Genomic DNA, 25003 nt, shown 5'->3' with positions numbered 1-25003 from the left:
CTCTCGACGATCCCCCTGTCCTCTGCGGCCGAAGGGTGGCTGCCTTTGTATCGGGCGCAATGTGTGGGTGTCACCTGCCTATCACCTCTTGCGCTCGTACAGAGGCAGACTTGGGTGCCCTGTGGCACCCAGGATTTTGTTGTGTGTGTCCTATGTGTGTGGTGACCGCTGGTCCTTTCAGGACCAGTGGTCGGTGATGTCCGCTCCCCCCGTCGTTTCTGACTGGTGTGCGGAGTGAGTGGCTAATGCGACCCCGTGACGTCCCCCATAACGGCAGCGTGAATAACGCCCCAGGGGTTTAGTGGGTAGGCTGGGCCGACTAGCGGTTTAACAATTTTACCCATCACATAAATTCACAACGTCGGTAAAAAAGTTTTCACTTAAATAAAATTGATTTGATAAATTGAAACGCACTTTTAAGGATATTATATATACACTACATCGATGTGCTAACTTGTGTCAACACAGAGAATCGCTCCTTCGTTTTACATAGGATTGAAGTAGACGCACGCAGTTGTACCATAAAATACTGCGCAATGAGACCTCGCTCATAAACAGAAATGAAGAGACTCAGTAACATGTAATAAGTCGCCTGAAGTTGTATAAAAGGAAAGTTTTTGAAATAAAAAGGTTTGTCTCATTTAAAAGTGAGCCTAGCTTCTTTAAAATGCGTTCGTTTGAGTTCAACATTCACCTGGGCTTTAATTAGTTTAAGTTAAAGCTTAAATAGTCGAGAGCTTTCATTTTAGTACTTTTGTAGGAAAAGTGTGTAGTAAAATGCTTGGAGAGTCTAAGTTCGTATTATTTTTTCGCGGTCAATTATTCAAAGGGTTGTGATTGTTAATTTTAAGGCGAGATTCAATAAAAATATTTTGAAAGTGAAAATTGTATTTTTGTTTCTTGTTTTAATGTAATAAACTTAAAAACTACTCGGCCGACTTTGGCGTGGACGTAGATGAGACCTTCAGAAGTGATATTATAGGCTTTTTATTATAGTTTTACCAGAACGAAGCCGGGCGTTATTATTTAATAAACCATCTTAAAAACTAGATCTTTTTTTTCAAAGAAATCGTAATAATATAATTGTATGTGTATTTCAGTACCTACGTCCCCAATATTTACGATACACGAAAATAAAATCGTTTTATATCACATAAAGGGGACGTAATATGGACCTTTCGACCCCTCATTTTTGTTGGTGAAATAGTTATTTGTATGGAAAACCTGGTGATTTCACACGAAATGATTCATGGAAAATTGCTTGGATTCAAACAGTTAACGAAGAAGATTTTTTTAAGGACGTAATCGAGAAAAGTAGTGTAATAAAAATCAAAATTATTTAATCAACTTGATGTCAATAATAAAATTACAAATAAACATAAATGAATGTTGACTTTGGCGTACGCGCCACAGACGTTTAGACAAAAGGCGTACTTTGCATTTTTCTACGCCGGTTAAAGTTAACAACCCACTCTAAATTTTCCGCCGATTTCCAAAGCATAAGTGAAGAACAAGAATAAGAACAAGTCACTGTAGCAATATGTTTTGTTGAATGCTAGTAAATGTGGTATTTATTTAAGTACACGTAATTTATATGGGCATGTGGCCCCGCCCTAGAATACAACCTTGGATTTCTTACTTACGAGGAGACTAAAGGACACAAAGCCTTAGCAACTAATCGAAAACAATAGCATTCCTAAAGGCCAGGTAGGCTGCCGGTTGTAAAATCAGCCCTCTTTTAAACTGTATGGTTACGAATACGATAAAATCTACAGTTCAGATTTAAGTTCATTTTGACTTTCAGTTGTATGAGAATTGTCATACTGAAGTCTATATATATATCAAACCTCTATAAATTCTGGGTCGTATGTCTATATAGCTAAGTACGAGAATTAATACCATATTTTTTCCCCTTTAACAAACTCGTAGGCAATTTGTCAGCTCACAACCAAGCCCGGTGAAGCCTAACATTTTCAATTTACACCTTTTCAACCGTGCCTCTTGAATCGGGTAAAGAAATGTATATTCGCAAATATCGCAAAACGTAGCGGGCGAGCAAAATGACGATCCATGCTCTGTGGTTGAAAAGGATTTTAGGCTTTACTTTTGTTGTTATCCATATTAATATTATAAATGCGTAAGTCTTGATGTTTGTTCCGCTTTCACAGCTAAACCGCTGTATGAAATTTGGTACGCATGTAGTTAAAGAACCGAGATCAAACATAGCCTACTTTTTTTTTTCAAAAATCAAATTCCAAATGACTATGATGTGGGGTGAAAATTTGTATGAAAATCTTGTTCCGTTCCGTTTACGCGTCTAAAATTCGCTGATTTCGAAAAAAAATGGTATTTGGTATGGCATTTCGGAACGAAGACTGCCAGTAGTTTATAGCTTTCTGAGGAATTATTATATAATATTTAATTTGACGTAAAAAAGTGATCGTGAAGGTCTAATTTCTGAATATTTGATTTGATTTCAGTCACTGTTATCTATGGCTCCACAAAGGCATGTCCTAAGATGACGCAAGTTTTTTACTGATGTCGTATGAATAACTAAAACCTTTACCTAACAGATACCTGAAAGTTGTAAGGTTGTAAGGTTGAGGGTCGCTGTCATTAGATGAAATGAAACACACAAAATTACTTCCTTAGCAATATTAATAGAGTGTTTCGTTATTGCTATTCTTACACTCTTAATTTACGACGATTTATCAAACAGAATTCAGGTTTCCACATAATGTTTTCCTTCAACGCTTCTGTGTTGTACTTCTATATAAACAGCACCAGAATTCAATTTCAAAAGCACACAGTATCGATTCGTGTTATTATAAAATTGTTTACAAGAGAAGCAGAAATAAACAAATAAACAAAATTAATATGCTTACCTAAGGGCCTAGTAAACACAGCTTGGAAATTAAGCGACTTACGAGATTTTTTACTTTGGATAAAAAGTAATAATGGCTTTTTAGGAAATCTTTTAAGGCGAGAGGATTTTGGTACTTCGTAAATGATAAGTTAAACTTTTACAGAAGAATGCGAAGCGAAATTGGTTTACTTTGAAACTGAAAGTATTTGTGACAAATAGGACGTTTTTTTAAGCTGTACAGATGCAAAATATAATAAACAACAGATGGTCGAATTTTCATTATAATTTTCTATTTGAAGTATCTCACAGTGTAACAATTTCAAGATTTAAAATAATACGCTTTTTCTTCTTTTTTGTTAGAATAATACCAAGTAAAAAGACGCGTGTTCATTATTAAAGATTTCGGGAAAATTTCTAAGAAATTAAATCCTATGCTTACATTACTATGCCCCACGGGGTTCTTTTCATTTTATGCTGGCTCCACTTTATCTCGGACCAGTTCGCAGAAATTGGTGGATTCGGCATACATTGCTGTTTTGCATTGCGGCAAATAAAAGCCACCCATACAAACAACGCAATGTTCATGTGTTTCGGCAAATAAAGACAGTTATAAAAACTACACATTGTTAATACGTTTGCATCGGCATCTGTGTGTAGCCTCCTTACATGTAGCTGTAAATAAAAAAAATATCTTAGGACAAATCACACAGATTGAGCTAGCCCCAAAGTAAGTTCGAGACTTGTGTTATGGGATACTAACTCAACGATACTATATTTTATAACAAATACATATATAGATAAACATTCAAGACCCGGGCCAATCAGAAAAACATTTTCTATCATGACTCGAACAGGGTATCAAACCCGGCACCTCTCGGTTCAGAGGCAAGCACTTTACAACTGCGCCACCGACGTCGTCGACTTATAGTATCACTCATAGATTTGCCACTATGACGGCTTTATGGTGTGACAATAAAGTGTTGCATATTATCCGATTTCTCAAAAAAGTGTATAATATAGGATTAAGATTTGATCTCACCCTATATTTCAGTGAAATATAGGATTAAGCTTTTTATATCATTACTTTGTAAAACTCTTGTTTTTGCTACTAAATTATCTATAAATTATATTATAGTATTAGACCATAAATACACATCTTCAAAAGCAAATAAATATTCATTCATAATCAGGAAATGAAATAATGTAAGTAGCTTATAATACAGATAAAAGATTATATTTTAATACGGAACCCTGAGTGCGTGACTCCATCTTGCACTTGAGCGGTTTATTTGACAATCGAAGACCATGAAAACAATAATGTATCCCTGAAGTCGCTCAAAGCCTTTAGCTACATTTAATAACCTGACAATAATACAATTTCCGAGAAATGGCAAACAGAAGACAAACATAATTTATAGAGTAAATACACTTAAGCCGCGTTTACATGTTTTCCAAACAATGGAGCCAATATCACCAATGATGGAAACAAATATCGAAGAATCGCTAGCATTAAAATCAAGCTGTGTTCGTCTATTGGCAATAAAGTCTATTGTATTGTGGGAGGCCTCGTTTGTGCCTTACGCTGCGTAGCGTTTTTAATTTTTATTTTTGTGACATGTCCCACTTGTGCTTTGGGACGTTTATACATAATTATTTATTTTATATGATATATAAATATTAAGTATTATTAGAATAACAATAAAATAAGACTTGAGATTTGAGTACTTGAAATAAATATATAATGGAGAGACCGGACATTTGTCCATTTCAAAAAGTCATGGAGTCGAAATTACATAACATAAAAGTATGCCATCAAAATGATACACATCGACCAAACAAACGAACACATGGCAAATATAATTTCTGAAGCAAATATACAGAAGAATTCTTACACAGTTTTCCGAGATATGGTATAAATTGTTTGTTTTTCCATTTCTCGGCGAAGAGAGGAAGGTATTTGTGGGATGCGGTTATGATTTTGTACATTATATACCAGCATTTGTCTACGACTACGCGTGAATTTTCCACAAAGTTGGTCCTTTTTATGGGATGATGTGCTCATGGATAGTTAGATAAATCGTTTATTCAACTGTTACAAACACACAAATAATTAAAAAAAATACAGTAAAATTAAAACACGGTATAATATGGCCCTTACTTACTTCTTGTTATATATTAATGTGTTTCAAGGAAATTGAAAAGTAAAGCCTTCATTCAGTACTCAATTAACTGATTGGTTTCATGTGAAATTATTAAATTATATGTGTTTTCTCAAAAAGCTACAAACTACTGGCATTTCCGTACGACCATTGATGTGGTCACTGATGCCAATAGAAACTCATTTAAAAGGTTGGCTGAATATAGACAGATGGAAGCCATTTCACTGATAAAGATAATACTTTTTAAATGAAATATAAATAAAACACATATTTTATTCCACGCTGATTGAGACTACGCGATTTTATGTTATCGTTGTCGCTGCACCTGATTAATGAAACTAAATCTTTTTCAGACAGACCTTTAAAAACATGTGCGTATTGAAACATAGCTTCTAAGGATAAATACTCTAAATCTGTAGCATGTATAGTTTTTGAGATACAGGTGGGCCCTCAGACGACACTATGAGGACTGAGGGCCTTTCGTAAAACATCGTAACTAGCTTATTTGGCTTTCACAAAATCTAATTCAAACTTTCACAATTGTTTGTTGAATGTTTACTAAAACCCAAGCAGAATTTCATAGAATTTCAAGAAGTGGGCCCTCAGACCACACGCACATAAATATATTCTAAATGGGAAAAAAACGCGGACAAAACCCAGGACGAAGACAACATTTCAGAAAGCTGCGTAAGTTATGATGAGTTCAAACAAAACTCCATAAGAACCCATGAAACATTTCCCATTAAAGATTACGATCTGTCCCAAACACATGTCTCTCAACTAAGTCCATTTGTCCTAAAGTCTTGAAAACCACTAATTTGCTGATACTGGCGTCTGTCCAAATGTGTACCGCTTAATCAAGATCTATAAGCAAAATGTACATTATTACATTGCTTTGTTATTGATAGAGATGACTTGTATGTATCTTTGTGAAATCTTTGAGTAATGATTTCTTACAACATTTAGTAATTATTTATTTTTCAAATGAAGCGGTGGTGGTGTAATGGTTAAGATGCCAGTAAACTGAAAGGCCCCAGATTCAAAACCTCCTCATGTCACATGCGTTTGTAAACCAATCTGATTAATGTATATTAGTTTTCATCGACCACTACTTGCTTCCGGTGTCCTTCATCGTGAGGAAACTTGCAATCTGGTTGATTATCTACCTGCGTGTGTGATGAAGAAGGCAATGAATGTTGTTGTTGTTGTGTGTTTATTCCATGTAAGGTTAATCCATTACGTGGAATAAAACAAAAACGAGGAATTGTTCTATAACAACAACTCTTACGCTTGTCTGTACGTTTATATATTTTTTATTCTTTATCTTTTTTATTTTAGTATTTTATTGTTTGTCTATTTATTTAATACTGTTAAGTTTAATGCACCAACTTAGTTTACTTGTTTCTCTTTCCATCCAAAGGTTGGCTGGAAGAAATTGCAATAGGGATAAGTCCGCCTTTGCACTCATTATGTTTGAATATCTTGTTTTAACTTATAACTCCTTTGTGAATGGTGCAATAAAGAGTTTATCTATCTATCTATGACAATGAAGAAGAGACTTTTCATTTACTCTTATATAGTTCGAAATTTGAAACTCTCGCATATAAACGCTTGCTCAATTTTATTTTTAAATACATACAACATACAAAAGACATGTCAATTTCAAACGTGCCAAACAGCTTCAGAATATACTGAGGAAGAGTGCAAAAAGACCGACAGCGCCACTCTAGGCGTGAAAGTTAATTCGCTTCTAGATAGACAGTCTCATTCCGTATTCCGTCCACACGAAAACCAAGACGTCACTTCTAGTCATTTAGCCCAATGGTTATGACTGTTTGCGGTGAAATGTCCTCGGAAAACATCGGCACAGCTCGTATCTTACCGAAGTTAATGTTGGGTGGCGAAAAAGATGAACTTGGTGAATCATTGGGCAGAATGAACTGCAGTTATGCGTGTTTAGTTCTTATTATTGAGGAAAATGTTGTATAATAACCAGTACATTAGTTTCCTTTTGCTTTAGCCGACTTTGTGGACAGAAAAATGTTATACAAAAATGTATTATGTAAAAGATGACTTGCATATAATTAGACATCGGTGTTAACTAAATATACACGTTTTGGGGGTGAATTTCACGAGCGTTTGAACGCAGAGTGTAGCGTTTCATTAGTGTTCGACAATTAGTTTTAACATTAGTAATCTACTTATTTACAAAATAGGATAATTAATTTGATTACTGTGTATGGTACAATTTCATAAACACTAATGACAACTCGCGGCGTAATTCGAAAGGCTCGTGAAATGCACCCATAGAAAGAATGCATAATTCGTTAGAATTTTTCAATGCATGGAACTAATATAAATTAAATTGCATTCTGGAATCCTCGTTACGTTTCACCGACGCTGTTATTTCAGCTGGCGTTGAAATTAACGAATTAAATGAAATTTAATGAAACTCTCTCGTAATGGTTTTCAGACAAACTCTAAGGTTTTGCTCTTATTTTTAGATTTTTACGTTGCTGTGATGGTTTTTAAATGTTTGTAATGTTGGCACACGATTTTTAAAGATAACAATGATTTGCGTTGTCCTATGAATATTTTGTTTACCAGTTTCCTCAGTCCGAGTAAAGTAAAGTAAATTTTTAAACCAATGAAACTAATGCACTTACTTATATAGTTATGGATTAATATTGATTAGGAAACAATTTCTTTGCAAAAATGTAACCATCACTATCACTATCACTATCACTACATAGTATAAAACAAAGGCGCTTTCTCTGTCCCTATATGATTAAATATTTAAAACTACGCAACGAATTTTGAAGCGGGTTTTATTTATATATAGTTTGATTCCTGAGGAAGGTTTAGGTGTATAATTTATTAAATTTTTACCTGAGCGAAGCCGGGACGGGCCGCTAGTAAACATATATATATATAATTGCATGTAAAACTATTTTTTGCAGTTAATTTGCACTTGATTGTACTTTAAAGGGAACAGGCGATTCCCATCTCAGTACTAAAGAACCGTAGACAAATTGGGAAGATTCCGAAGAGGTGTCTAAAATGATTAAACATTCCAATCCAAATATGTATCAAATTCATATTGCAAATGTTACCCTAATACAACGCAAATAACGCCACGGCCAAAATATTTACCTAAAAAATTCTCACTTGCCAAACCCATTTTTTGTATAAATGAAGACACTTTATATAATAATAAATATAAAGAGGATAGCGGCGGGGACGGAGGTCCTGTGGGAACGAACGCGCCGTGACTTCCTAATAGGGCTACTTGCTCTGCCACGACAATCGCTGGATGGCTTTAAATTTTATTACTAAGTGCCTTGTTAAAATACGTATCGAGTTTGTAATGCTATTTACTATCATTCATATACAATAAATACTTGAGCAACATACACATCATCAGCTTACACTACAGCCCATCATATCATCAGAAATAAATACTTGATTTATTAGAATTTCTGCGAAACTATAATATAACCTATTATTGAAAATGTAAAAATATGGAAAATTAACAGCGTATTTATCATACATCTCTCGATTATATATAAAGCTTTGATATGTATAAAGCAGTGATAAGTTCGTTTAAATTAGAAACATGTTAAATTTTGAAAATTTGCCAGTATGTTTAAGATAAGCCGCTGTCAAACCTCATTAGGAACTTTATAAATTACCTATCAAAGTTGTGTGTACCTTTCTCGCATCGAATGACATGTAATGTGATGGTATGGTCCTATTGTAATGGCAACTTGACCTTACATTACAATATAATACAAAACATTACATATTATAATACCTAATACATTGTTAACGAAGAATCCAGCTAATCAAATATGTATGGCTCAGCCAATTCGTGTTAATACGACGTGGCGTGACGTTAGCCTACCAAATTGACTTTTACAAAACACCCAGTTTTTAGTCAAAATTAGATTTTTTGAAAAATTTGGTGATATGCGCCTGTGATTCCATTTCCCCCTACGGATGTCGAACGAGGCTATCAAGGATATAAATCCTTGAAAACTGAATAAGCAACATCACCATTCTAAAAAGAGGATTGATGGGGGCAGGCGGCTTGTCGTAAAATTACAGCCGAAACTTTATCTACCACGACGCTTCAGTGCCACGTTCAAATAGAAGGCAAGGAAAATTTTCTTTGCAAGAAAAAAAAAATCGCTTTGAAGCTAAGCTGCTGAACGCTAATGATGTGTTTGCCATTTTCAAAAACAAGAGTTGCTTTATTTTCCAAACGTTTTTGCTTAACTTTTTAAAGTCTTCAGAGTCGACCCAGTAATTTTACAATAAACGTATGTTTCCTTCTTAATCTTTCTATTCTACTTTCCTAGTTTATAGATCGGTATTTCGGTCTAACTGCTCCGTTCAATTAGTTCGACCACGGGCCTTTGATTCAAGAATTCTCTTACTTGGGCAATGATCCCATAACTTGATTAATTCAGTCGCTTTTAGAGATTTTTAGTACAGCCGCTACAAAAGCCTGACGTTTTAGAAAAAGGCCATTTCATCTTTGGACTTTTTGCACAGTTATAAACGTGGCGGCTTTCATATCGGTCCTCTGCCAATAAAATTTCTGAAACTTGGCCAAAAGGACGTACGAGTAGGGCAAAATAATTTAATTAGCTGCTTCCTCGTTACGAAGTATTTTTGTCATAAATAATTTTATTTAAATAATGACAAAGATACAAAAGTACTTAAAGTGTACAAAAGTACAATTAAAAGTTACCATATAAAAACTTTTATGCATTCTCTGTGTAATCTCCGTATGTTGTCCGGATTACAGGTTAAGCAGGTAAAGATTCGAATATGCCTGGCTTTTATTCTCCTTGGAAATGCTATCGTCTCCTATCAGCTGCCTAAGTTAAGTTGAGTTGCAAGATTCCACACGAATAATAATACCCAATAATAATAACAAAAAATAAAAACCCATCCTAACAATCAGTAAGTAATTCGTATCATCAATCGCCAATCAAATTGAAAATATATTACTCAAAAATACCAAAAAGCATCGGTTCCCTTCAAAAGGGATTTTCCTCGGAACGGAATCTATATTGATTCCTCCAATAATAAGATTCCTGATTCCTCAAATTAGGGATCCCTCCCACGGGATAATTTTACGGATTCGATTATTTATTTACATATGTAGGTAACCGCGCGACACATTTATTTTGAAGAAGAATTGAATTTAGTTTGTGATCTCTTGCATAATAATAAATGGACGACAAACAACGGCCACTAAGCACTAAGCTTGTATCACGGGTTCGATGGACACAAACACAGAACCGCAGACAAATATTATGTGAACACAGACAAATCTTCGTATAATGATCCTGCTACATTGTCACAGTCTATGAATTATCATAACGATTCTAAATGTCTATTTTACCTAGATTATTCATAATATTATTTTTCATAATTCTTTGACCTTTTCAAATAGCCGAGTAAGTTTCTTATAGTATCTCACAAGATTTAAAAGATTTATTTTTCTCATTAAACTTTGGATAATTCAGTAGAATGAAACACTCACACAACGACTTTTCTTGATAATATTAATGATGTATTATTTATTGCCTCTATAACAGCAGGTTTTCGAGTAGATTTCCGGAGGCAAGTGGTGAGCAATTAAAACTATAATAACCAGAATGGCTTACAAAATCACGAGCCGACAAATGACAAAGGATATTTCGATTAACACGCACCGCCACGATTTCAAATAAAATAAATAAATAATAAATAAATATATTAGGACAAATCACACAGATTGAGCTAGCCCCAAAGTAAGTTCGAGACTTGTGTTATGGGATACTAACTCAACGATACTATGTTTATAACAAATACATATATAGATAAACATCCAAGACCCGGGCCAATCAGAAAAAGATCATTTTCCATCTTGACCCGACCGGGGATCGAACCCGGGACCTCTCGGTTCAGTGGCAAGAACTTTACCACTGCGCCACTGAGGTCTATCTTTCAAATGCTCTATAGGACAATTTAAATTATTTCTTAATTTCTTTAAATGTTCATTACAATTTGAGTTATTGGCGTAAATATTATATGCGTCGTCTTCACTTATCGGTACTTTCACAGACACATTTTCCATTTTATTCAGACATCCAATAGGATTTCGTGTAGAATACTTTTCTTCCCTTCCCTGAAGCTAAAAGCCGAACTGAAGGGATTACATAATCTTTTGTACCTTACTATATTAGTTTTGTCTTTGTTTGTGCTTATGTACCGTCAACAGCATAATAAGCTGCCTTAAATCAACGTAAATTCGCCGCTATCGCCTCCACATAAATACGTATTGTATTGTTGGATTACATAAGGCATAATAAGGCAAGCCGAATATGCGATGGTCCGACGAATTGGCGTTCGATAAGGAATGGCAACAACTGGCGAGGAATAGAAGTGGTTGGAAACAAAATTGGCAGGCTTTTGCCCAGCAGTGGGACCTTACAGCTACATAAAAAAAAATATTATGAAATCAATATATTTTACAAATGAATTACAAATAATAGAATAAAGGTTTGTGTGGATCTTTAGCTTGTTTATGTATAGTTTTAATTGTGAGAAAAAAATAATAATTAAGATACAATATATTTAAAATCTCTCTATCAATTACCTAAATGCTTACCGAGTTGCATCAACAGCCACAATGTGACTGAACCTAAAGACTGCTAATTTTCAAAATCTTTTTTTACCAAAATTATTATTTTTTTACCAACGACAAATTTAAAACAAAAATTTCATTGCAAGTTTCATACAAACTGCCATACCCTATTTCACCCCCTTAGGGATGGAACTTCGAAATATCCTTTCTTAGCGGACGTCTCCTAGTCACAATCTACCTTCCTGTCCAATTTCATCTTCATTTCTTGTCATCCAAACAATAATTTACATTATCACGCCTCAAAGTGTAGTCAGTTTAGAAATAATAATTCTCGTTCAAGCAAAGTTATGATAAACTTCCCTTTTAAAAAAATCTATGTTGAAATTGAGGGACGTTATTACAGCACGGCATCTAATCTCAACTTGGGTTCTATAAACGACTTCTCATAATTTGTCTTTTTGATGAGCTCCGACCGGGGTAACAGCTTCGGAACCTTTTATTTTTCAGACCCGTGGGAACTTGATTGGGATATGCCGAGGTTTTGGAATATGATGTGGTTTATCATAGATTATTTACTACATACATACATATATCCATTTTTAAATTAACAAATAGAACACCATAAACCTTAATTTTCTTTTTTGTGATAAAGATTTTTCACCTAACCACATTTTTTGTTATTTGTATATAATTCGCTTAATAAAATTAGAATGATAAAATCCACATAATTTATTGTACTTATATTTTTATTTGATTATAAAAAAACCCCACTTCTGAAAAGGCTAGCTTAACAGCTAGCCTTTTCATAAGTGGAATTTTTTAACAGGCTAACGCCTGTTACCCACAGCTGGGCCTGTGGTTGCTGTTTTGGGTTATTAACTACATCAGATTTCATCAAAGTCGGCGCAACGGTAAGTCGCTACCGCCACGCTGTGCGAAAGCGTGACAGATAGACTTTTGCATTTATAATTAGTAAGAATAACTCTTTTCCAATTAAAAAATAAAAACAAAAACTACGCTCAGAGTAAAAAATATTAAAATATGCACTAATGCAAAAGCGTTTCCGCACTACACTGCATCTGTCGCATTTTAAAAACCAATTTGAATTTAAAATATTTGAAAATAGCCATTTCATTTATTCATCGATAAATGTTTTTGATTTTGTATTAGGTAAAAAGCTTTCAAAGTTAATTTATACAGATACAAGTTCAATAAAAAATGCATATACATATAGGTATACTATTAAATAATTATAAATTGAAATCATTCCACACTCCTTATACACCACAAATTAGCATCTCACTAAATGAGAGCTCGCCCCGACAATATTGATGACAACTCTAACATGAACGGCTATTACAAACGCCATTTTGTGTTACAAATGGCTTTTCAATATAGCTTTCAGACTGAAATTTCACAAAGTGACAGTCAACATCGTATCAATCTACCCAAATTAATTGCAAACTCGCCGCTATTACCGCGCCGTAGAAGTCATGTAGGGTAACATGACGTACTACTTTGAAAATCATTACTTCAATATTTTCCAATTCGGATTGCCAAAATTAGTATTAATTAATTTACTGTCGCCTTTTTAATCATTATTATTTTTAGTTAGTTTGTATATTTTTCATTACTTTTAGTTTGATGTCAAAATTAATTATAGTCAGCTGAGTTTGAACCGTAATTGAATGGTTTATTTATTGTTCATTTCGTGGCTCAACCATAATAAATATTATCTTGCGTCAGATCAACTAGTAGAGTTAATAAGATAGCTCTCAGAATACAACATTAAAAAAGCTTGAGTCGAAAATGGCTTTAAAATGCTCATTTGTGGTATATAAGGAGTGTGGAATGATTTCAATATTTATAATTATTTAATAGTATACCTATACGTATATGCATTTTTTATTTAACTTGTATGTGTATAATTTTGAAATTATATAGATACAAGTTAAATTTGAAAGCTTTTTACCTAGGTAAAAAGAACACCATAAAACTTAATTTTTTTTGTATAAAGATTTTTCACCTAACCACGATTTTTGTATATGATTCGCTATATATATGTACTTACATTGTTATATTACTGATACATGATATTTAAAAAAATGGTACTTAGACCTTCTAGCGTGATAAGGACCAACGAGTTTCTTTCGTAAATATCATTTAATTTAGAATATGACGTGAAAAAGTGCCTGTGAAGGCCTAATTTCTGAATAAATGATTTGATTTTGATTTGGTCACCGAATAGGGCAGAATCAAACAGCGCCATGCTTAGAGCATACGGTTTCATAGATTCAAGACATTTTTAAAGTTATAAACAAAATAAATGAATTACTTTAAATTACCAAAATATACTACTAGGGCTCGTCCCGTCTATGCTCGAGTATAACTTTGATAAATTATACCTAAACCCTTCCTCTAGAATTATTCTATCTATTAAAATCTATTAATAAACACGCATAAAAATCTAAATACAGGGACAGACAGCGGGATGGATGAAGTAGAGAAGAACTACACCAGCAATAAAATTAGAGCACGAGATTATCTTCAAAAGTGTAAATATAGTGTAGAAAATATAATGCGAAAGGGCTGAGACAGAATCCATGTAAAGTTTGCAGTCGACGGAACACAGTTGGAGCTCGCATTGTTTGAGACAGGTCACACGATGAGGCAGGAGACAGACTTGGAGCAAACTTTCACAGCTTCCTTTGGGAGATTTGCAGTAGTTTTACACTCACTGCAGTATTGTTTTGTGCACGCCTTTGGGGGACTATAAGTAATTAAGGTTATAAATTTAAATTCTTGAGAGAGTTATTTCAAACAACCAGTTTTAGATTATTCTGCACACTGTGATTTTTTGACGTCAAATGATGTATATCATCCTAAATTGTATAAAGAATTTTGAATTTGAATTCGATGTTCAACGAGAATATGTATGTTGTTTGTTGTTTTTGACTTATTATGCGAATATACAATAAAATGCAATAAAAAAGAAAAAGTGAAACGTCTTCTGTCACTTACCTTACAAGCGTTTGCTCGCGGTTTAGCCCGCGTGAATTTACCACGGGAATTTTATTTTTTCGAGATGAAAACTACCGTTTATTTATCTCCACACTTCAAACTACATTGTATGTAAGATTTTAAGAAGATTGGTTAAGCAGATAGAGTCTGAACATGAGACAAACAAATTTACTTTCGCATTTGTACTATTCAGTTAGGATAAGGTACATTTTCTTGTGGAATGTCACATAACAAGATATAAAGTTTTAAAAAGGGTTCCTGTACGTATTTTTGTGTTCAAAGCGCGAAAGTAAAAGAAATAAAGTGTGTGTGTGTGTTTCTTCTATTTCACACCAGAATTTAAAGTATTTTTCGGTGTATAAACAAAGAGCTGGAGAGTGACATAGACCACATTTTGCCATGGGCAAAACCGCGGTCAATAACTAACATAAAATACATAGTAATAAAAACTTTCACAATTCGAATATTTTGGTCCTAAAAAGTGCGGAATAATTGAATTCCACCGTGAATAGATGGAAAAATATATATCGGAAACAAACAAGCACAGAGAATTTGTGGACGATATCTGTGTTGAAAAGTGTTAGCTGCGTAGAGGGGGTGAAAAACTGGAAAAAATACAGATTTATAAAGAGGGAAAACACTAGAACAGATGCATAATAATTATAGGTATTTTTAACAGAAATTCTACAAAATAATATAAATATTGCCACAGCTAGGGACGAACCAGATCTTAGTTGGAATTAAAACGGTAGTGGGATACATACGAGTACTTCTATGGAAAGGTTTCAGGTTTGAATCCTACTCGTGATAAATACAAACTTATAAAATATAAATCACGTATAGTAAATTATAAACCATATTTAGCGTCCGGTGAAGTCGTATATCTTCACAAATCAGTAGACGCATGTAGATGACGACCTCGGTGGCGCAGTGGTAAAGTGCTTGCCTCTGAACCGAGAGGTCCCGGGTTCGATCACCGGTCGGGTCATGATGGAAAATGATCTTTTTCTGATTGGCTCTGGTCTTGGATGTTTATCTATAGATAAACATCCAAGACCCGAGCTGTTTATCTATAGATAAACATCCAAGACCAGAGCCAATCAGAAAATATAATGTATTTGTTATATCGTTTTGTTAGTATCCCATAACACAAGTATCGAACTTACTTTTGAGCTGGCTCAATCTGTGTGATTTGTCCTAATATATTTATTTATGTACAAGTGAATTAAAACCAAAAGATGGCGATAAATAAAAAAGTCATGTCAGGTGCCTTTAAGCAACTTGAATAGAATCTGACATTAATGTTAGCAATAACACACTTGATACAAAATAAAAACTCGATAGTATTAAAGAACAATGGACAAAAATCCCTGATGAGTCGCCACCCTTATACTTAAGCGCAGTTCATGGAAATGACCGTAACAGGATGTCTAGGCCTTGCTTGCAATCAGGTCAAGATTATAATTTGGAAAAAATCCCTTTTCTCTTTCTTCAGTGAAATTTCATAGTTTTAAGAACCTAAGGCAGAACTTGGTACAAAGGCTTGCTATAAAGGATAGCCTTAGAAATTACTCCTGGATATTCTCACCAAACAAAAAACAATTGAAGACATATTCGATGGCCTAATGGTCATCGGACACAGGAGGTCCCGGGTTCGATGCAGGGACAGGTTAAGGTTCAAAATGATATTTTTCCGATTGAATTGGGTCTTGGATGTTTATATAAGGTCAGTCCAGGCTTCGCTCGAGTAAAACCATGATAAAAAGGTAGCTTTTGTTACTCTTTAAGGTTTCGTCTGTCTCTGTGCCAAATTTTATTAAAATCGGTCTAGTAGATTTTAAGTTTATTCATTACAAACATAATACAAATCTTTTTTCTTTATAATATAAGTGTGGGTCCTATAAAATATAGTTGAAGGTGAGCTAGTCAGTACAACACAAGTCTTGAACTTACTTTTGGTCCAGTTTATGTAATCTGTGTGATTTGTCCATATAAATTACACCCTTGAAACTACCTCTGTACCAAAAAACATCTGAAATTCATACTTCCATACACAGATATTAGAACATTACAGTGCTTCCATGCTATTATTAAAAATGCGAAAATCTACTATCTGTCACACTTCCACGATTAAACTGAGCTGATTTTGATGAAACTTGGTAAAAAATAAAATCAATATTAGCGAGATCAAATATAAGCCACAGAGCCTGTCTGACATCACACCCCTCTTTAGAAACACATATGGTTACGAGTACATGTCAGGTAGCATTTAGATTTTAATAATAATCATGATAACATCCCACGTAAATGATAAAATATTCAAAAAATCTGTTTGAACATCCCTAGTGATTCTGTCATGGGAATCTCATAACAGCTTTTCAAAGGAAATCATATATTTTCCTTTTGTCCTTGTCAGATTTCGTTTTTCTTCGCGTTGAGATATCTCTGCGATAACTAATCAAGCGGAATTGATGCGAATCATTTTTGTCTGTTTACTGTCTTTCCGTCTGTCGTCGTTCTTGATGCAGTATAAGTTGTTAATCCAAGTTTAGGTTACATCAGATTTTTAGTCATCTCAATGCCGCAAAGGCCTAAAGCAATCCTAATATTATAATCGCGAAAGTATGTGAGTGTGTATATCTCTTTCAGTATCGGTATTGGGTAGAATATAACCTGTAATAACCCATAGGGGGCTCCGGGGCGCAGCTAGTGCTTGAGTAATGGATAACTGTAATACCTTCTAATCAATTTCTAATTATATATAATAGTGTGCTATAATTTGTCAACATTATTTCATTTATCGCTAAGAAATAAAATAAATTTATACATTGCAAATATCTTATCATGGAAGCGGTTCGGTATTAGTGTGCGATGACCTTTATTATTGGAGCCAATGGGAGCACACGTTCAACTTTGCTTGCAAATCGCTCAATGACGGCCTGATTTACAGGAAGGCGCAGTGCGGACGGACGCCGATGTGAAGTTAGAAGATTCACAGAATTTACCGTCCACTATGCGACGTTGTGATTTTGTAGCCTTCTCTAACATTCGTTTCGAGATTTAGCTAATTACTAACAGAAAATTTCATTAGATTCCTCGATAGAATCATTCGTTGTTTTTGTCCACAGAAAGTTTCATTTTTGAGATAATCCTCCTCAAATTTTGTTCACTTGTATAACGGGTAATACTGGCTTTATAATAATTGTAGTATAATCAAATTATACATTCAACGAAATATAAGTTAACTAGTATAAGTTTTGCGGAATGACGCGTTTTTGTGTATTAGACTGTTTTTCGTATGTAGAATGTAAAAAAAAAACAAGTACTTAGTTATATTCCGATTTTCCTTCCAACAAATAGTGAGATATGAAAATTTTATGAGTAAACTTGTCAAATTCGGACTGAAACGACGCAACCACATAGTATTGACTAAGGGTGAGTTACACCAGTCAACTTAGACGTTATCTTTAACCTGCGCGCCGCCGTTGTTTATATAAAATGGCGTACCCACTTTGCATTTTTCTAAACCGGTTAACGTGAAGGTCAATGTTGACTGGATCAAAGCATCTTAAAACTGACAAACTAGATGATACTCGTGATGTTAGAGAAATAACACCGATTGTTTTTATTCCATTCCATTCGAACGTGAGTACTTCCCGGTGGAAAAGTGTTTTGTTTCGACAGAGGTACACGCGATGCCAATATTAAAATAGTTGGACACCTGTGTCGGATACGCTTGTGGAATACAATATTTTTTGTATTAAATAATATTTCTTTTGGAATTTGCGTGAATATCCACACTAGTAACTTATGTATGACACGTTATAAAGCAAAGTCCTCTGCCGCGTCTCTCTGTCTGTTCGCAATAAACTCAAAAACTTCTGCACGGATTTTCATGCGGTCTTCACCAAGAGATAGTGTATTTCCTGAGGAAGGTTTATGTGTATTATATTTTTATCCGAGCGAAGCTGGGCCGCTAGTTATATATAAATACAGTATCACGTCTTTATTCCTTACGGAGCGGACAGAGCCCAGAGAAGCGAAACTCAAAGGGGAGGAGTTTTCATGGATACAAATAAGAAAGGTTAATAATTATAAAGGTAGATTATCGATAGAATAGGTCCCTACTAGCTGGCGACGAAAAAGAAGCCGCCCCAGTACAAGATGGTCGGACGATTTAGATGCGACAGATAAAATCTGGAGGAGTTACGCAATGGACAGGGAGGGATAACGAAATAGAGGAAAGGCGTTTGCCCAGCAGTGGGACACCACAGCCTATTAAAAATTCTTTTAACCATTTCACTCAATTTTCCTTTGGACTTCTTTTGTCATTTCTTGCCAAATGCCATCTGATCATCTTGTCCTAGATCTGTCTCTTCTCCGATATCTGTCGCTTAGAGTCTACGTGCTCAATCTTTGAAGAAATTAGGTGAGGTTACCCAGCAGTGGGACTTAAATAGCTAGAATAAATAACCATTTGAATTCTATAAATGTACTTTAATCAGGTTCGTATAGTGCTATTCAAATGAATGCTATTCAAGTTGGTGTTCAGTACGGCATACCTTATATACGTTCCATAAATGGGGACACGTAAGTTTTCCATTCTCAGAAAAAAACAATTCTAGGCGCGCGATGGATTGTTGGGAAAAAAATGATACTTATGGATTTTATTTGTCAAACAAATGTTTCGTATTTGTCAGCTTTTACTGTAAATGTTACGTACGTAGATAGAGAAGGCTATAGATGCTATTATATCTTCTATTTCGTTCATACATGAAAGAGGTGTGCGTATCAGAAATAGGTACATGAGAAGAAACTAAACAAGCGCGTACATATTTTGTCTCTCATCACTTTGTATGAGATTGGCCAGATTGACCCGTTAAGTTGTATGCAAACTTCTATCTCATATGGTTACATATTTAGTTATATAGTTTTCTTGGTCTTTGCTTACGTATGTATCCACAAATTATCTATATATATATATAAAACTCTTGCGTTACTGAGTAACGTTAGAGTGACAGACGATGCACAGCCGAAACTACTGGGCGTAGAAAGCTGAAACTTGGTATATAGGTTCCAAGGATAGTGTAGGGGAGTATTAAGAAGCGATTTCCTGAAATTCCCACGGGAAAATTGTGGGTAAAAGCTAATCATATATAACATAGCTAGAAATTATTGTATTCAGACAACTGGCTTTAATTTATCGTAATCTATATACATATAACAAAACTGTAAGTGGGCTATGTCTGTATATAACATATATTAAAAGATAACAAATATTAGGGGTCTTTATGGGACTATTAGAAGCCATTTTTTTTTGTCTGACTGTCTTTCTGGGTTGATAGCACTCTTTTAAAGCGCAATGCTGTATTTGTCTGACTGAAGCGTAGGTTTGTCCTTTAGTCTCTAGCTATGTCGGCATCAAATCCGTACTGGGGTTTTAACACTAAAAAGCCACTCACAAAACAGATCTTTCCATTTTTTTAATTATTGAAAAGCATGATATTCCTTAACACTTTTGAAGACTTTATTGTATCCTTGTAACTTTTAAGTTTAGAAAACTTTAAAGTAATAATATGAACATATTAAACATTCTGAACGTATTATAACATGCTTCAAAGTGCAAATACTTTCAACTTTACAAATATAGGTATTATTAAACCCATGTTGTTACGACATGATAGAATAAAGGCGATATAAAAGGACTTTAACTAATTTTTTTTTCTTTAATTATACAAATTTTACAAAAAAAATATTTTTTATATATATATATATATATATATATATTATTGCTCAGCAGGTAAGTTTGTTACAAATAAGAACATATGGATTCTATCTTCAATAAAGAAGGGACTATAATATATAACAACGTCATAATGTGTGTTTTGGTACAAAAATATGTGTATATTAGTGCTATAAGACGTATACATAATAATACTTTCAATCGACACAAAATTTTACAATATATGTTGATATATTAAATTCAAATTTCACCCCAAACTCGTGGTCCTTTTCGTGTATAAACTCCAAGTTATAAAGTCCAACCTCATTAAACCCCCTTCCAAACTTGTCCTATATACAATCTTGCTTTTATTCCTAATAGCCCGTTAGCCTCGCTTGAGTGTAGTGTCAATAACACACAAGTTTCCAAAGGCACTTCAAGTTTATTGGAGAAAGGGTGCATCGTACGGGTTGAACTTTCTTTATACAAGCATTATTATCGGGTCTTTTCGACCATATGCCTTTGAATAACGAGGCAGTAGCAACAATCGTAATAGAAGTGTGTGTGCAAAGTTAGATAAAACACACTTCATATTCTGGAGTAAGACAGTTATAGATGCTAATAAACCTTCCTTAAGAATCACCATATCTATTGGTGAAAACCATACAAAAATTCATCTGTCAGTTTTTGAGTTTATCGCGTTTGTAGAGACAGACACGTAGGACAGGGTGACTTTTTAATAATATGTAAAGGTAAGGTATTATGTAAATGAACTTTTCAAAATTTATTTTGTAAATTTGTGTAAATAATTTAAAGTAATTAAAGATCTTCCAGTCAGATATGTGAATACCTATCTCATAAATTTAATGCTAATTCAAAAATTTTAAAATTAATATCGACTTTGGAAATAAAATCATATAATTTGCATTGAAAACTAGCTCCTATTTGTATGTTTTCGGATTTAAAAACACTTTTCCCAAAATAAACAATCTGTTAGCAACTACATTTAATTCAATTTGACATTCTTTGATCATAGAAATATTTCTGAATATACTTGTATTATGGCAGGACCAATTTTAGGAACACGACAAATATTAGTATGTAAAAGCTGCGCGTTTTTATATTAACACCATCTTAACTCCTGGGAGATCCCATTTCAACGACGCAATGACAAATTGACTTAAAAAAAATAGTACAAGCAAAAATAAGTACTGACATCAAACTTACAAGAGAAATAAAATTGTAGGGATTTAAGGTGTGTTTTGTATTTGAAGACACTTGTGTAGTAAACGTATAGAAACATATAATTGTTAATAGAAAATGTCAATACTGTATTCATTAATAAAAATTAAAAAAAAAAACGTAAGATAATATTAAATTTTTTTTCAAGTGCTGTTAATTCTATAATAAATTAAAAAAAAAATAATTCAAAAATAGGGTAGAACAAATTAATTTTTTCGACGTAGGTAGACGAAATTGATTGAATTATAACATCTAAAAGAAATTTGAAAAGTACAAATGACAAAAATAAAAACTAAGGGTGTCGCTGCTTTTGAATAAATTTAAAAAGTAATTGACAAAATTTTTGTAGTTCTAAGTATCCTTGTCACAACGCACTACGACAAATTTAAAATTAAATATTAAAAAAAGAAGCGTCTTTTTGACAATGAAGATCATAAGTTTTAAACACTATCAAAATGTTATTTCCGTTTTTGTTTAAGGTAAATAAGTTAAAAAGCTATTATACTTTATGCAGATAATAAGAAAGGAAGAGACGTATGCGCTGAAAACGGTTATGACGAATATGAATGGATGGATGGAGATTATTGACAAAAAAAAACAAATTATATATATAATTATAAACAATATAGAATACATGAAATTTTTGTATATTATTTTTATGATTCTGGGCAATAAACTTTTTAAATATAATAATATAACAACACAAAACACAATGATTTTTAAACAAAGTTCTAACGAACACGTAACCCCGGGCTATGGGAGAAATATCTATAATAAATCCATTTAATTTGAACTCAATGTTCTGACGACTCATCGATATTAACCAATCGGAGGCAGAAAATAATAATGCAAATGGAAAAAGCCTCCACCTGACATTGAGTGATGTCCATTTGGGAGCTTCCTACAATTTGGCCGGTTGCCACAATTGCGATCTCTTTGTCAGGACCAGCAATTCAGGTTGTACTCATTGATGCTACTCTGTTGTATGAAATTGGGAATCCAATTCTGCGTTTATATTCGACTAGTGCCCCGGCTCGGCTTTGCTCGGGTAAAAATATAATATACACTTAAATCTTACTCAGGGATCACATAAACTCGCATCAAAATCCTTTACGTAGTTTGAAAGATCTATGCATACATAGGGTAAGACAATTGTCTTCCTGCTAACTAGCAGGAAGAGACTTTGTTTTATACTGTATAATAAAATCATATATTTTGATTGAAAGGCTATTTAAATTTAAGTTTGACCAATAATTAGATATAGCCAGCGCATTATGGACCTGCATCAGACCTCAAGTTTGGGCAAAATTGACAGTCGAAAAGATGCGCTGAAAACTGTTTGAAAAACCTCGCCGTAAATGAAGTCGAAAAATAGATTGTGTTAGGAGAACCTATAACTGGAAAGCACCTATAACTTAAAGACTGATTGATTAACTTTGATGAAGTGACTTAAAATTGAAGACATGATTAATGGTTATAAATGTTATACATTTTATGCAACATCAGTTATTAAAAACTGTAGTTAATTTTCGCTTTTTCAATCAATTCATCATCATCATAATTTCAGCCTCTTTGTGGCCACTGTTGAGCATAGGTCTCTCTTCGCATACGCCAACCTCCTCTATCATGTGCCTCTCTCATCCATGTATATCCTGCGACTTTCAATCAATTAACTCGAGAAAATTGTAGTATTAGCATAAAGAATACTGTTATAAATATGATTTATTCCTAGCGGTAGATGTCACTTCCAGTTTATTAAAATTACCTATTAAAATTAAGTAACAGATACAGTTCATGTCAATACTGGTCTATAAACCATTTCATTAAAAATAAGTACAGCCAATTTTATACGTATTCCTTTGTTAAAAATATTCATTCCTGTTTAAAATATTCTTGGTTGTCTTTGTGTTTAAATTAGCTCCGCTAGATTGAACTTTACACCTTTATGAAAGAGGTAATCGCTTTTATTCCATCCAGTAAAAAAGGGAGCCGTTACCTCAACACCTAAATTTATCTACAAGGTGACTAAATTGCCGGTAAAAAGTCAGTGATCCGTTAATGAATTAACCTTTACATTACTTACTTTGTTTGACACTCTTCTCTATATTTTTATAAATAGTTACAAAATTATCTACATTTTTTAATTACAAAAATTAAGGATAACTATTTTTTTTATAATATTGAATAAAATTTGAAATAAAATAGTATAAAACAGTTTTTTTATTCATAAAAATGTTTAACAAAATTGGAATGCTTACCAATAACTTCAATTCAGTCAATTAAAATCATCTCCAAAAATCCGTTGATAATAAATCTGAAATCACCTTTTGTCACTGTTGTAATTCACCATCACTCACTGTAAAATCAAATCACAGAGTTCGATAATTCACCGTAGCAAAACTTGTGTAGCGATTCGTAGCCGATAAACGGTTCGTAGCCGACGTGTCTACGACGTAGCGGCGCGCATAGCACTGACATTCGCGCAGGCTCTGAGTGAGTTTTGCTCCCAAATTACAAGGTACCTACTCCGCAGCGGTGTGCGTTCATAAATTATGATAAACGCACCAATTTAATTATGACAGTGGGTGCGACTTTTTTATTGAGAGAATTTCGGATGATTGAACAACAATGGAGCGAAATTACGATTCTAGCTGGGATAAAATAATGAGAGTCGAGAGCTCAGTCGCAAATGGATCGATTTCAATTAAATCGAATTTTTACGGTTTTTCCCGTGAAATATTTTTATTTTTTGTTTATGGCGAATTTTAAATAACGACACCCCCAGAATCCTCATTTTATCCAACACTTTCCACCACGTTCACATTTCTTTATTACATTTTTATTATTAAATATACTTCATGTCAGTTTTGTGTACAAAGTAGTACAATTGAACAGCCATTTAGAAACAGTTCAAACAGAATCGAGGCCCTCCAAACCCTTTGTGTAGTTGCTGATATAACTATACGATTCCAAGCCTTTTGTCATATTCCGCATAATTAATGAAATTTTTCATTCATTATATAATTATAGCTTCTTATTTATCTACGTATTGTTTATTTTGTGATCTGTTCTTTAGTTTGAAAGTTGAATTCAGAAAAACCGTCCCATTCATAAATTAAGTGGAGCTTAATTTATAATTTTTAATGGAATATAATGTGCTTTGTTTGAAATATTTGTATAATGGATTCTTAACAAAAGCTACACGCTACGGTTATACAAGGCCGGTTTTCTATAATGACTGGCGACGCGACTCGGCTTCGCTCGGGTAAAACCATAATAAAAAATAAATGCGTTTGCACATTGCGTAGTTAGTATGAGTGCTATTATTTATCACAATCAAAAACTAGCAA

The 25003-nt window shown here is 33.7% G+C and overlaps 1 protein-coding gene across 1 annotated transcript in view; it reads right to left on the bottom strand.

Moving 5' to 3' along the window:
• LOC128674370 (connectin-like) overlaps positions 1 to 24109 on the bottom strand; it is an 81684-nt gene extending 57575 nt beyond the window's left edge. The window contains exon 1 of the mRNA XM_053752865.1: positions 23912 to 24109. The gene's annotated coding sequence lies outside the window, so the exon portion shown is untranslated. The remainder of the gene's footprint in view (positions 1 to 23911) is intronic.
• Between the last annotated feature and the right edge of the window lie 894 nt (positions 24110 to 25003).

This window comes from Plodia interpunctella, chromosome 12, assembly GCF_027563975.2.
Source record: "Plodia interpunctella isolate USDA-ARS_2022_Savannah chromosome 12, ilPloInte3.2, whole genome shotgun sequence".
Lineage (NCBI taxonomy): Eukaryota > Metazoa > Arthropoda > Insecta > Lepidoptera > Pyralidae > Plodia > Plodia interpunctella.
Note: the sequence above shows the minus strand (reverse complement) of the source record. Positions and strands in the feature narration are given on the sequence as shown.